General features: G+C 43.0%; 1 non-coding gene across 1 annotated transcript; it reads right to left on the bottom strand.

Moving 5' to 3' along the window:
* Positions 1-4,151: 4,151 nt before the first annotated feature.
* Positions 4,152-4,225, bottom strand: TRNAN-GUU (transfer RNA asparagine (anticodon GUU)). The gene has a single exon. It is a non-coding gene; the product is annotated as a tRNA-Asn (tRNA).
* Positions 4,226-12,364: the final 8,139 nt, after the last annotated feature.

Below are 12,364 nucleotides of genomic sequence, written 5' to 3'. Positions count from 1 at the left end.
GGGGGGCGCAGGGCCGCATCTGTAGCGTGATCGCCCGTCCCTGGCGCCGCGTGGGCGCCCCTCTGTGGGTGCTCAGCGCGCACGGGGGCTCCGTGGGGCGGGAGGGGGCGAGGCCGGGGCCGGGGCTCTCTACCACACCGCCCCCCTCCTCGGCACCTGGATTCCCTGCCGAAAGCCCCTGGCTCCCCTCCACGCCCGCTACGGAGCAGCTGCAGGGAGGCTGGGCCAATGGCAGCGCAGCCCCAGCGGGAGCCTGCTGCCGGGGGAGGGGGCGGCGGAGCAGGATGCTGCTGGGCCCGTGCGGAAGGAGGGTTCCCGGGGCCAGGCCGGCGGGGCGAGGCCTGCACAGCCCGCACCTCCCCGAACGGGGCTCCGCGAGCGAGGGGCGCCTGGCAGAGTTTTCTGCCTGCCTCAGGCCCCTCCCGTGGCGTTGTCTGGGGGAGGGGGCAGAGGGGCCTTGGCTGTTGCCACGGGCCGCACCCCCGGGGCAATCGCAATTTGGCCGAGCCGGGAATGAATATGGAGCAAGCTCAGGATTTGGCCGCCCATGACAGGGTTTATTATAGCGCCAACCCAGTGCTGTGGCCGGGGCGGGGGGGACCCCGCGCCCGCCGGTTACAATAGCCCTGCAAACACCGCCGTAATCAGAAACGAGCTAGCGAAAAGCGACCGGGGCGTGTAACAACCAGCCCTGCGCGAGCGAACTCTGCGCCCCGAGTCACTCAAGCGATTAACGCGGAAGCCAGACACACCGCTGTTGGGTCACTTCTGCAAATGCCGTGAACAGAAAGGAATGCGCGGGGCGGGGGGGGGGGGGGGGGAGAATGGGGGGCAGCAGACAACATGGAAGGGGCGAAAAGTATTTTGGGGGGGGATTACAGCAGAGATCAGCGGGTGGGGAAAGGATTTATAGGATGGCCCCGACAAGTTACCGAAGGAAAAGCTGAAGGTGGGCAGGATGAAACATCAACGTAAAGCAGCAGCAGTATCAATACAAACCGACCAGTTGTCCACTGAACTTTGCTTTCTGCTGTCCCGTCTGAGCCATCAATGTGTCTTCATTAAAGTCTCCCGATCATCATGTGTGTGTGCAGGGATAGATACAACAGATTATATTAGTGTCTATTATTGCAAAAAATGTGTAACAATATAATAGACAGTTGAGAGATTCTCTTGCCTTCAGTATTGTGTAATTCTCATTTATTTTCAGCATTTCAACAGTTCATTTCAAACCTTCAACCGTTTCAGTAAAGTATCAGAGCAGACAGATACAGAACATGATGCTGGAATTTAAATACATTTATCTTAGTTATGGATAAGGTCACTTCGCTTGTATCAAGTCTTATAAAAATTATCAAACATTACTACTAGGTATATTTATATCACAGTATCTCTTCTCAATTGAATTTGAATAAAATTAATTCATTTAGGAAACATATTTTATTTGTGTTCATCAGCAAATTAAAATGAGCTTTTTTCATGCTTGATAAGGGGAAGCTTTACTGATCAATAAATATACTTCGCCTCGCTCTTACATGGGTTCTACTCCCTACCCCACAAAACATTTTCCAGATTTATCTCCCCTCCCCCCCACACCCTTGATTTTAATTAGCTGGTGGGCAGATGGGTTGGGGTGCTTTTGTAAACTGAAGCAGTGCATAAATTTGAATGCACAAGCTTTGTAACTACCTTTATAACGTTAGTTTTACTAAGTATTGCCTACATGACTAGTTGTACAGTTATACAAATCAAAGGCATTTGAAATCTCTTTTTTCTGTGTATATTACACATATACATAAGGACAATTATGCTATACTGGCTAAATATGTTTCAACATTTTTTCTATAGACATATTTACTCAACACAATGTGCTAACTGGGGCAGGATTTGCAGTCCATGAGGTAAATAACAATACACATATATAAAAGGTATTCTATGACTTACTCTAGAAAACAAGACGTGTTTTATGGTTTCATTTTCCTTCCCCTTGTTAGTTTTGTAGGTCTTAACTTAGGAGTTAAGGTTTTATAAAACCTTAACTCTAAGTTATTGCTATCACTCTGCCTTTCTAGAAATGCTGCCTTTCTATAAATGCTGCACATTCACATTTCAAGAGTTGTGATTGTGTGTAAACCTTTCATGCCTAAATAGCATACGAAAATAATGTACAAATCCAAACATATATATATATATATATATACAGTATATGTATATATATACTTAAATCTCTATTCACATACCGGCTTTTGCCAAATGCAGTTTATGTAATGCCACAGGGCTTGATGCTTTTCTGGAAATAATGTGCAACAACAACAAGAATAACATTTATTCAAATGATTATTAAAATAATAATACCACTATTGGGTAGGAATTATTTATAAATAAAACATTGTCAGCTATAATTGCTTGGTATTGTAGTGAAACATGTTTATACTGTTTGTCTGCACATGACCTGTGGGTGCCAATTTTTCAGAATGGTTTGCTGAAATTTAAAAGACCTAAACGAGAGAAAACAATGCCAGCAAATTGCTGTAGATATATTTTCAAGTTTTTGACTGCATTCCTTTGTAATTGATTTTTCAATTTTTTCAAAATACAGTTTTGTCAACATCTAATCCAGCTAGCCAGGGCCATATCTTGTCACCATTGGAGAGTTTTCAGAGTAGCAGCCCGACATGACTTTTGAGAAAACTGTATGTTTTTATTTAAAACAGACACACTGAAAAGAAAGCTCTGTGAAGTACAACTTTACCGTGGAAGTAGGCTATTTCCAATACGAATTCTGTTGTCTATAAATTGTAAGTAGACCATACCAGAGTTTTCAGAAGCTCATCTCGAAAACAGCCGTATTTGCACCCAATGAAAAACTTCTTTGAATCAGGTCACGGGCTAAAATATACTAAAGGTGCCAACTCCTAATGGATACGTTTAGGTGAAGCTTCGAATGTAATTGTTTTTAACATTCATTTATGCAAAACACTTTACCGGCCAGTTGAAGGCTGATGAGCTGGTGCTCAAGGAGGGAAGAAAACGGGCCTGAAAATAGCTGCAGCTCCGGTATAAAACGTGTAGCGGGGATTCAAACGTATTCAAGAGAGTTTAACAAACCTACAACTGCTGCTTGGGGACTGTCCAGACCGATTTCAAATGCTCCTGCGGAGACATTTGCAGCTGAAAGTGAATTTGGCTCGACTTTCCTATCGACCCTCTTATGTAAGATGTTTCCTTGGCATCTTCGCTTCTTGCTCCCCCTCCCCGCTGGTTATTTAAGCACGTATTTTAAATACTGTAAAATGTCGCTGCTGCCTTCGTAGAGCGTCCAGATCCGTTGCTGAGCATTTTAACTTTGATAATAAATAATAATCCCTTTTGAAACTGGATTTTCCCCCTTAGAGCTTCGGCTCCAGGGTACATTATTCAGTTGTAACAGGCCAGCCACAAGACTGACTTAAATGCAACGTTTCCTGAAGCCCCGATCCTAATGACTCATGATCAGTACTTTATCCATTACTATCAGTATCATACATTTAAAGAGGATTTTCTTGTCCCCTTTTAGATCGGACTGGAGAGGTAAATAAACTGCCCCCTCCCCACCCGCTGCAGCATCGGGGGAGAGTTTGTTGCAGGGAATTTAAGGCGCTGGACGCTCGGGGCTCACGGAAAAGCAGCTGAAGTGGAGCAGGGGGGATCAGGCGAGCCCTGGGATGGTGGTGGGGAAACCGGGGGAGATGGGCAACGGCGGAGCCAGGAGGGGAAGCAGGAGAGCGGGGGCTCTGCAGGGAGGTGGGGATCAGCGGGGTCCTGGAGGGAGAAGGCGGAGATTGGGGGGAAGAGGGGTAGGGAGGGGTCCCCTAGGGGCCCCCCGGGGGAGCGCGGCAGGGCGGGTGTTCCTCTGCAGCAAGGAGGGGGCGAGGAGTCTGCCCGGTAGACGGTGTCCGGGGGATCGGGGCCGGGGCTCCCCAGGGATGATGTGGGACGGGAAATAATCGTCCCTGCCGCTGGGGCGGCTGCTGCAGCCCAGGGCTCTCCCTCCCCTGCTGGGGGACCGCCCCGCTCTGGAACAGGGGGCGGCTGCTGCGCGCGGGCTCTAATGGAGCCCCCTTCACCTGTACAAAAGGGCGGCTCTTGCGGGAGAAGCAAAAACGCAACCGCGTCCCTGGGTGGGCTCGAACCACCAACCTTTCGGTTAACAGCCGAACGCGCTAACCGATTGCGCCACAGAGACGTCTGCAGAAAGAACATTTCCAGAAAAGCTGATAAGTACTAAAGTCTCTGACACTCATCAAGAAATGTTCTGGGTTTGCTATAAAATAACGTATGCTGCATTTAAATAAACACAAGCTTTGACTGTTAAATCTAGTCACATGAAATTACTTGGTAGGGAGAAAGGAAGGGTATTATAGGTTTTCTTTTTGTACGAAATCTGTAAGAGTTGAGTTATTTCTAAGCTCCCCCTTTAAGGGAACATTAATTTGCTGGGAAATAAAGTCACATATCCCAGTGAGTTAACCATAGATTTTTACTTTCGTTACTGATTCATCCATTATGCATACACATCCAAAAGCTATTCCTGGATAGCATTCCAAATGTGCTTTATTAGAGCTTTTACTAGTTTGATTTTAATTGACTGAGGATTCTTGAAAAGGCAGGATTGTATTAGATGTACAAAGGCAACATTTTTTTTTTAATTTAGTGGTCAGAAACACCAGTGAAAGGGAAAGCTACCACTTCCTTATTTGACATATTACATTATTAACCAAATCCATACCAGATATCCTGGGATAAATCCACATCTACACCTTCCTAGTGTAAGATCTACACCTTTAAACCACTCTTGAAGTTTTTCCTTATCTTCACTCACCCCTTTAAGGCTTTGCCTGAGGGCAAACCTGTCTCTGTCCAAGTAAAGCTAGAGTTAGTCAGTCAGTCTGAAGGGTCACCATGCAGGGATAATAGGTAATAACTCACCTCCCTGCAGAGTTTGTGCACCTCCAATGCTCCCAGTTTCTGGCAATCTAGGAGCCAGAATGGGACCTGAGGCGCCCATTGCAACTCCTATTTAAATTAATGGGAGTCTCTCCATTTACCTGATGAGAGTTGGATTAGGCCATGAGTTTGCATTCCCAGGAATGGTCAGCTCTCAGAATGTTTGTGATATCCTGTAATTTTTGTGTGTTTAGCACTGGAATCATGGAATGGTATCTGGTAAGGGCTTGGTTCTATGCTCTGTACGGCCATTACCCACTGTGTGACCTTGGGCAAATCACTTAACTTCTGTGTTGCACAATCCTCATTTATAAAAGACGCACTTTTTCAAAGGGCTTTGAGAACTTTGGCTAAAGATGCTATATAAGTGCAGTTACTATTACTCTGTTCCTCGGTGTATGATTTCACACCCTTGGTACTTTTGTTGGTAGCACCTTCATGCATCTTTATGGCTATTAGGAGGGTGGAAAGAGAGAGATATGGATGATACCCAGGCCCCAAACAGCATTTAAAATAATCTTTTAAAATGAATTCTTTTCAGGGCGCCTTGCACCCTGTCAAGTGCTTTCCTGCTTGTGATAAACGGGCTATTCTCAGTGTGAAGAACACTGGTTGTGGTTCTCTACATGTCTGAGTCCCATCAGCTCTCCGTCACCCTGCTGTGCATAGTAACATGCACAAAAACACACAGCAAAGACCAGAACAGCAGAGGTAGCATATCAGGACCCCAGTTCAGTAAAATACTTGAGCATGTGCCTAACTTTAGGTGCTAATACTCTCGTTGACTTCCATAGGACAACCCAAGTGCTTAAAGTTAGGCATATGCCTAAGTAACTTACTGAATTCAGGCCTAGGATAGCCTCAGAACCAGCATGGTACTAATCAGTAATTTGGGAGTGCTTTTGAGCCTTGATCCCACTGGTTTACATACATGTTTTACTTTACACACATGAGTAGTCCACTGATTTCAATGGACATACGTAAGTTGTTAGAAGATTGGAGTGTTGGTGCTTGCATGTAAGAGAGGGATGATGTAGAAAGTGAGAAGGAATTGGGTATTGTTTAAACGGACCTTATACACACCCTATACCCTATGCCCTCCGTCAAAAAAATGCAGTTTTATGATCTAGAAAACTGAGAAAAAGCTTCCTATGTAATTTCAGCAGTATGGTGGCTGGAAGTCAGAGGGCTCTCCCAATTACACAAAAAAATTAACCAAATTACTAACTAAGTTTCTACACTTTTTCTTGGGAAGCGTCCTTTCTGCAATTTGCTTTAGAAGTGTACAGACCTAAAAGAGTAATTTATCATTCTGTACATCATTTTCTGAAAGCTAGCTGCTTTCAGGGTGCCATCCATTCTAGAGCCCAGCTAAATAGCCTTCTAGACATTGCAAATGTGGAAAGATCCACGTCCATGTCTTCCAAAACATATTAATTGCTTATTCTGGAGTTGAAGCTTGGAGATACAGCTTAATGCGACAGAGTTTCTTGCACCTTACCATGAAATATCTGGTGCCGGACACTCTCAGGCCTGGTCTACACTGGGGGGGGGGGGAGGATCGTAAGTTAATAACGTAGCTGAAGTTGACATACTTAGATCTACACACCACGGTGTCTTCACTGCAGTTAGTCGACTGCTGCTGCTTCCCTGTCAACTCTGCCTGCGCCTTGCATGACGGTGGAGTACAGGAGTACAGGAGTTGACGGGAGAGCGCTCAGGGGTCGATTTATCGCGTCTAGACTAGATGTGATAAGTCAATCCCCCGCTGGATCGATCGCTGCCCTCTGATCTGGGGGGGGTAGTATAGACATATCCTTAGTGCTAGTATACTGAACTAGATAGGCCACTGGTCTAATCCAATATGGCAATTACTATGTTTCTATGACAAAAAATAATCAAAGTCTGATTTCCCTCTGGGAATCCCATGAGCCAACTTTTATTTTTACAGAGCTCCCAACAACAAACCATAGAAAAGTGTGGTTCCAAAAGAGCGATTCAAGACGAGGATTAAAGAGCAAGCTGGTTTTCTTGACTGAGAAAAAGGGTTTTATTTCCCTAGTAAAATGTATTTGTGAATGGCATCCATAGTCTGTATTTTTATCTGTATTATTTTAAATAAACATTGGTTAGTCATGAATTTTGAAAATAATTTAATATATATTGGGTCTTTATTAGCTATTGCTAATCGCAGGGTATTTAGTAACATCAGAAGTCAATCATTGTTCAGAATGTTTGAGAGAGTCATCCTTTATAGGAAGGGAAAATGGGGTAAGCTGCATGGTTCTGGATCACAAGGCTCAGTCGATACCATGTGACAGCCATTCAATGACAGAGAATATGTGAACTGAGTTGGTCGTCTCAGCCCAGTTCTTTCCTAATAGTCAAGCGTCAACATCACAGAACAACCACCACTATTGGCCATAATTCACAGCCTGGGCAGCAAACTCAGCTGAGGGGCCAAGGATTGAATGAGAGAGAACTATTCGCTTACTCTTAGGCGTGATCTCATCTGAGGCACAATAGTAAGAAAGTAAAGGGAGTTTGCATTGCCACTCCTTGTAATGTATCTGTCCTGTGGATAATGTGAGCACTTCAGTCTTTAGGACTGTCCATTTAGCAGCTTTCGCAAGCACTAAAAGAAATTCCTCAAATTTAGAAAAGCATTTTAAAAAAGTGAAGAGGAGTAAAAATTGTCACTAGTACAAAAAGTACGTATCATGCCAGTGATGGCTACACTGATGTAGCTTCCACATGTCTCACACACAATTCTGTTTGACAGTCCTTAGATAGGGTAATCCTTGTCTTTGCAGTTTTGTAGAACTGCATCTACTTTTATCACTTCTTGATCTACAAATTGCTTCAGAACTATGAGAGGCAAAGTGGAGATGTTATTCTTTTCTGTTTAATATTTGGAAGCTTTATTTTTTGAGAATCCAATTGCTTCTCCCCCTCTTCCCCCCAGTCCTGAGATAAATTTGGCTTCAGGTTTATAAGTAGTATTGGAGACAAATGTACCAGAATTATTTTGCTAGATTCCCTTATTTCCAAGAAAATGTCTCACTGTCTTTGTTTCTACACCTCATCACAGAGCTCAATAAAGAAAGATCAGAAAGCTGAAATCTGTTATCCTTTTGGCTGGAACACTGTTTCTTTCTATTTCTTTTTCTTCTTTTCTATTAAGGGCCTCAATGTGTAAGTAGAAACTGCCATAAAACCAAAGAATTTTATATACTCAGAAGAAGTTAAAAAGGGAATCTCTTGTGGTTTGCAACAAGTCCTAAATTTGCAACAATGCTATTATCACTAAGTTTCTTACTGGAGCTTGAATAGCTCTTGAAATATAATTAATACTGAATATTGTTGAGATAAATGAGTCTGATGCTACTCAATTTTAGTGCAGCCATTACTGACTGAGTGTTTTATGGAACACAGAGGGAGGCAGACAAATTCCTAGATTCTACACTCCCAGAGGCAGCAAAGCTTTTCTAAGGTTTCCGGTGGTCCAGCATTCTGAGGTTCAATATCCAAAAATTGGCTGCATCCTGGAAAGTAGGCTTATTCAGGACAGCACCTACACATGTGCTGAAGTCCCATTAGGAGTAGATCACAGTTTACAGTAGGATTTTCTTAAATTGGTAATGCTGGGAGGACAAATTCTAAAGCAGATTCAAACATATACATCTTTTAAAATCTTCCCTCAATTTGAAGAAAATAAGTGGATTTGTTCCCTTATTGTACCTGTCACTCTGCTCAATAGATAGCCCAAAGTGAATTAAAAATATAAAGAGAAAAATCACTTTTTCCTAAAAGGTTGATTGCCTGGCATTTAGTCCAGGATAAGCGTCTACATCTCCCTTCTGGAAAGCCTCTACAATTGGATTGCTAGTTGGTTTCTGTCTGGTTGAGCCAGGATATGTTGAGTGGTTAAATAAGCATCCCTACCATTCCTCTCTATTTCCCCTCATTATAAGTGACATCCTTCAATATAGACTGCCTGACACAAATGCTGTGTGATCTCCCATTTTGGTTGTACATTACTTACATCATGCATGCCAAATCATAAGAGTCCAGTTATATAATGTTATAGATGCTAATCAATCCTACATATTTTAAGAGTCCTAGTCATTTTTTTTTCTATGTTTACCATGTTTTAGGACAGGTCTTCATCCAAAGTGTCCCAACATTTGAATCTTAGTCCAAGAAACAATATCCCCACTAATTTCAGCATTGCCAAAAATTCTAAAAGATTCAGTGGATTGAAGAGTCTATAGATAGATTCCCAAATCCTTAATAAACTAATTCCCAAAAGAATCTACTTCAGCGCCAGTACTTCCTTGACAGGTGGTCAGATTAATCAATTTTAGATCTATCTTTATGTCAAAATTAAGCAACATGACTAAGTGCATTAGGGGAAAAAGCAGATAGCCCTATTCACTACAGACATTTCCAACTAGTGTCTTAAATCTATTTAAGGGTGTTTTCTGCTAGCTCAAAATTTTTGGTAATCCAGCCAACAATCTCAGGGAATTTAAGATGGCAAGTCTAATTAACATGATGGGCCCCTTCCTGAGGCCTTTGCCTAATCAGGCAATTTAAGAGAGGAGACTAACATCAAATTCAGGTGTTAATGCTTCTTTATGGGCACATTTACACCCTTATGTGGTTCCTGCGTTGCATATCAAAGGCGTTTTCGAAGGAGGTCTCTGTATAATCTGACACACAGAGTCTAAAGAACCACACTAAGATAAGTACTCCATATATTTTACGCCTTCTGGGTTGCCTACAGTTCTCTGATAATGGAGTTCAGCTGTCAAAACTGGGGGCCCAAACTTTCATTTAATCTAATCTTCCATCATGAAAAGAATCTTGAACTACCTGGGGTTAGCCCTGGCATCATTCTGCCTGAATCCTCTGTCCCTGAGAAGGAGTGCTAAGAAGTTCCTTTCCATCACTGCTTACCTCAGTTGTTACTTGTAACACTAGAGGGATCCTGGTAAACTCCAGGACAGCATGAAATCTGATAGCCTGAACCTGCAAGAAAATATTGCTTCCCATGGTTAGTGCAGAAATGCTGTGACTCAGGAAGCATAATTTCTTCCCCAAAAGGATTCTTTAAAAGGTATTTAGAGTGCCCAGACAAAAGCAAGAGACTATTCCTGCTTCTGCTTTGTGATTTGGGAAAGGGGTCAAAAATCAAATGTCTATTGGACTAGGAAAAGGGGATCCAAACAAGACAATGCCAAACCCGAGGGGAAAAAAAAGAAGTTGGGCTTGTTTTTGGCTTAGTTGGCTTGTGAGTTGCTTGTTGGCTAGTTTTTGGCTTTGGGCTTGTTTGGCTTGTAGCTTGTTGCTTCTTTTTATTTAATTTATTTATTTATTTATTTTTGATCGGCTCCCTGCAAGCAGGGGCAAGGGGAAGGAGAGAGTCAAGGGTGTACAGCGGGCCCACCACAGTCCCAGACTGCAGGCCAGGGGGCTCTAGTCACATAGAGTGTTGGGTTTCTTAGGTTTTGGCTTGTTTTGGCCTTGTTTTGAAATGGGATTAACTTGATATTTGGCTTATTGTGAAAGTTGGGGTGCTTATTTACCATGTGAAAGTTGGCAACTGTGATCCAGATCTATATATTTGAATTAATTAAGTCAGTATAGGCCCTTTAAGCCAAGGAACCTGAGGTGAAAATACATTTTGCCAATCCAATGAATGAAAACATCAGAATAAAACCAATGTGAAGACAGCATCCAAACATCTTCTCATGTTTCTGAGAGGTACAGATGCTATGGAAATGGAGGCCCAAAGCATATTTATATATAAAAGTGAGATTGATGGTCTTGTCGGTGGTAGGAAGGATAGGGGACAAAAACGGGAGGTGGGTGCAGAGTAACAACAGAAGACATTTATATTTAAAACTGTTAAATGGAGGACAAAAAACAACTTTACCTTCTTATGATTCTTGGAATTAAAATGAATCCTGCTTTATGATGACTTAACATATGTAGGGATTTGTGGAGACATTCTAAGTTAGATCTACAGGCACCGAGATTTAGGCAGTGAGGTAACAAGACTAAAGAAATGATTTCCTTCTTCTGTGCTTCTGTCTTGGAGCAAATAAAGAGATAATGAATGAAAAATAAATTTCTGGGTCTTAAAATTGAATGTATCTATCTGTGACATTTGGTACCTTGGGGGAGCACTCTGTAACCCCCATATTCCTCATTTACATATGATTGTGATCTTGGATATAAAGCATGCCTTGTAAGGTATCAGGGGAAAGATTATGATCTGCTGAAAGTCATTTCTCTATATGTATATCGCATCCATAGAGGAGTGTAGGAACAACAATTGTCTTATACACCTGGATCTTGGTGTCCTGCCATTGGTCACGGTTTGTGAAAATGCATCAGAGAAATTTTCCAAAGAAAGCACTTGTGCACTGGATCCTGTGCTGGATCTCACTGTCGATTTTTGCATTTTGAGAAAGTTGGCTACTGAGGTAGCAAAAGTGTTCAACTGTCTCCAAAGTCTGACCCTCAATGGTGATTTGTGATGGGTCATATGCAAGGCCTGAAGCAGGTTGATAGAGCACTTTAGTCTTCTCAATATTGAGTGAGAGTGACCTATCAACAGCACCTCAAGGGTTTGGAGAGGTATCACAAACGATGCCTCCAGAAGATCCTTGGTGTCAAGTGGCAAGATCACCGCACTAACACCAGCATCCTCGCTGAAGCCAAGGATTGAAGCAATGATCCTCATGCACCAACTTCACTGGGCTGGACATTGTATGTGGATGCTAGACTCTCGTCTCAAGCTTGTTGTAGCTTGTTGATTCTTTTTTTGATTGGCTCCTGGCAAGCAGAGGCAAGGGGGGGCAAGCAGGGGTAAGTGGGAGAGAGAGTAAGGAGTGCACAGCGGGGCCACCACAGTCCCAGACTGCACGCTGGGGGGATCTAGTCACATAGAGTGTTGGGGTTCTTAGGGATTGGCTTGTTTTGACCTTATTTTGAAATGGGATTATCTTGATTTTTGGCTTATTGTGAAAGTCCGGGAGCTTATTTACCGCGTGAAAGTTGGCAACTGTGACAGTGGCCACATGTGGGGCCTTTTCTCCTGACCCCCACCTATGCAACAAGCAACAAAGACAGAGAAGAAGACTGAAGACTGCAAGAGAGCAGACAGGCCTAGATTTAAGGGACAAATCTGGATATTAAAGACTGCAATATCCAATGGGGTGTTAAAAACTGCTTAATCTAGTTGCTACCCAGTCTAATAAGGCTGAGAGTTTAGACGGCGTGCTTATCTTTTATTTCTTTTGGTAACTAACTCCGACTTTTTGTCTATCACTTAATATCACTTAAAATCTATCTGAGTTTGTATGAA

This window comes from Chrysemys picta, chromosome 2, assembly GCF_011386835.1.
Source record: "Chrysemys picta bellii isolate R12L10 chromosome 2, ASM1138683v2, whole genome shotgun sequence".
NCBI classification, from domain to species: domain Eukaryota; kingdom Metazoa; phylum Chordata; order Testudines; family Emydidae; genus Chrysemys; species Chrysemys picta.
Note: the sequence above shows the minus strand (reverse complement) of the source record. Positions and strands in the feature narration are given on the sequence as shown.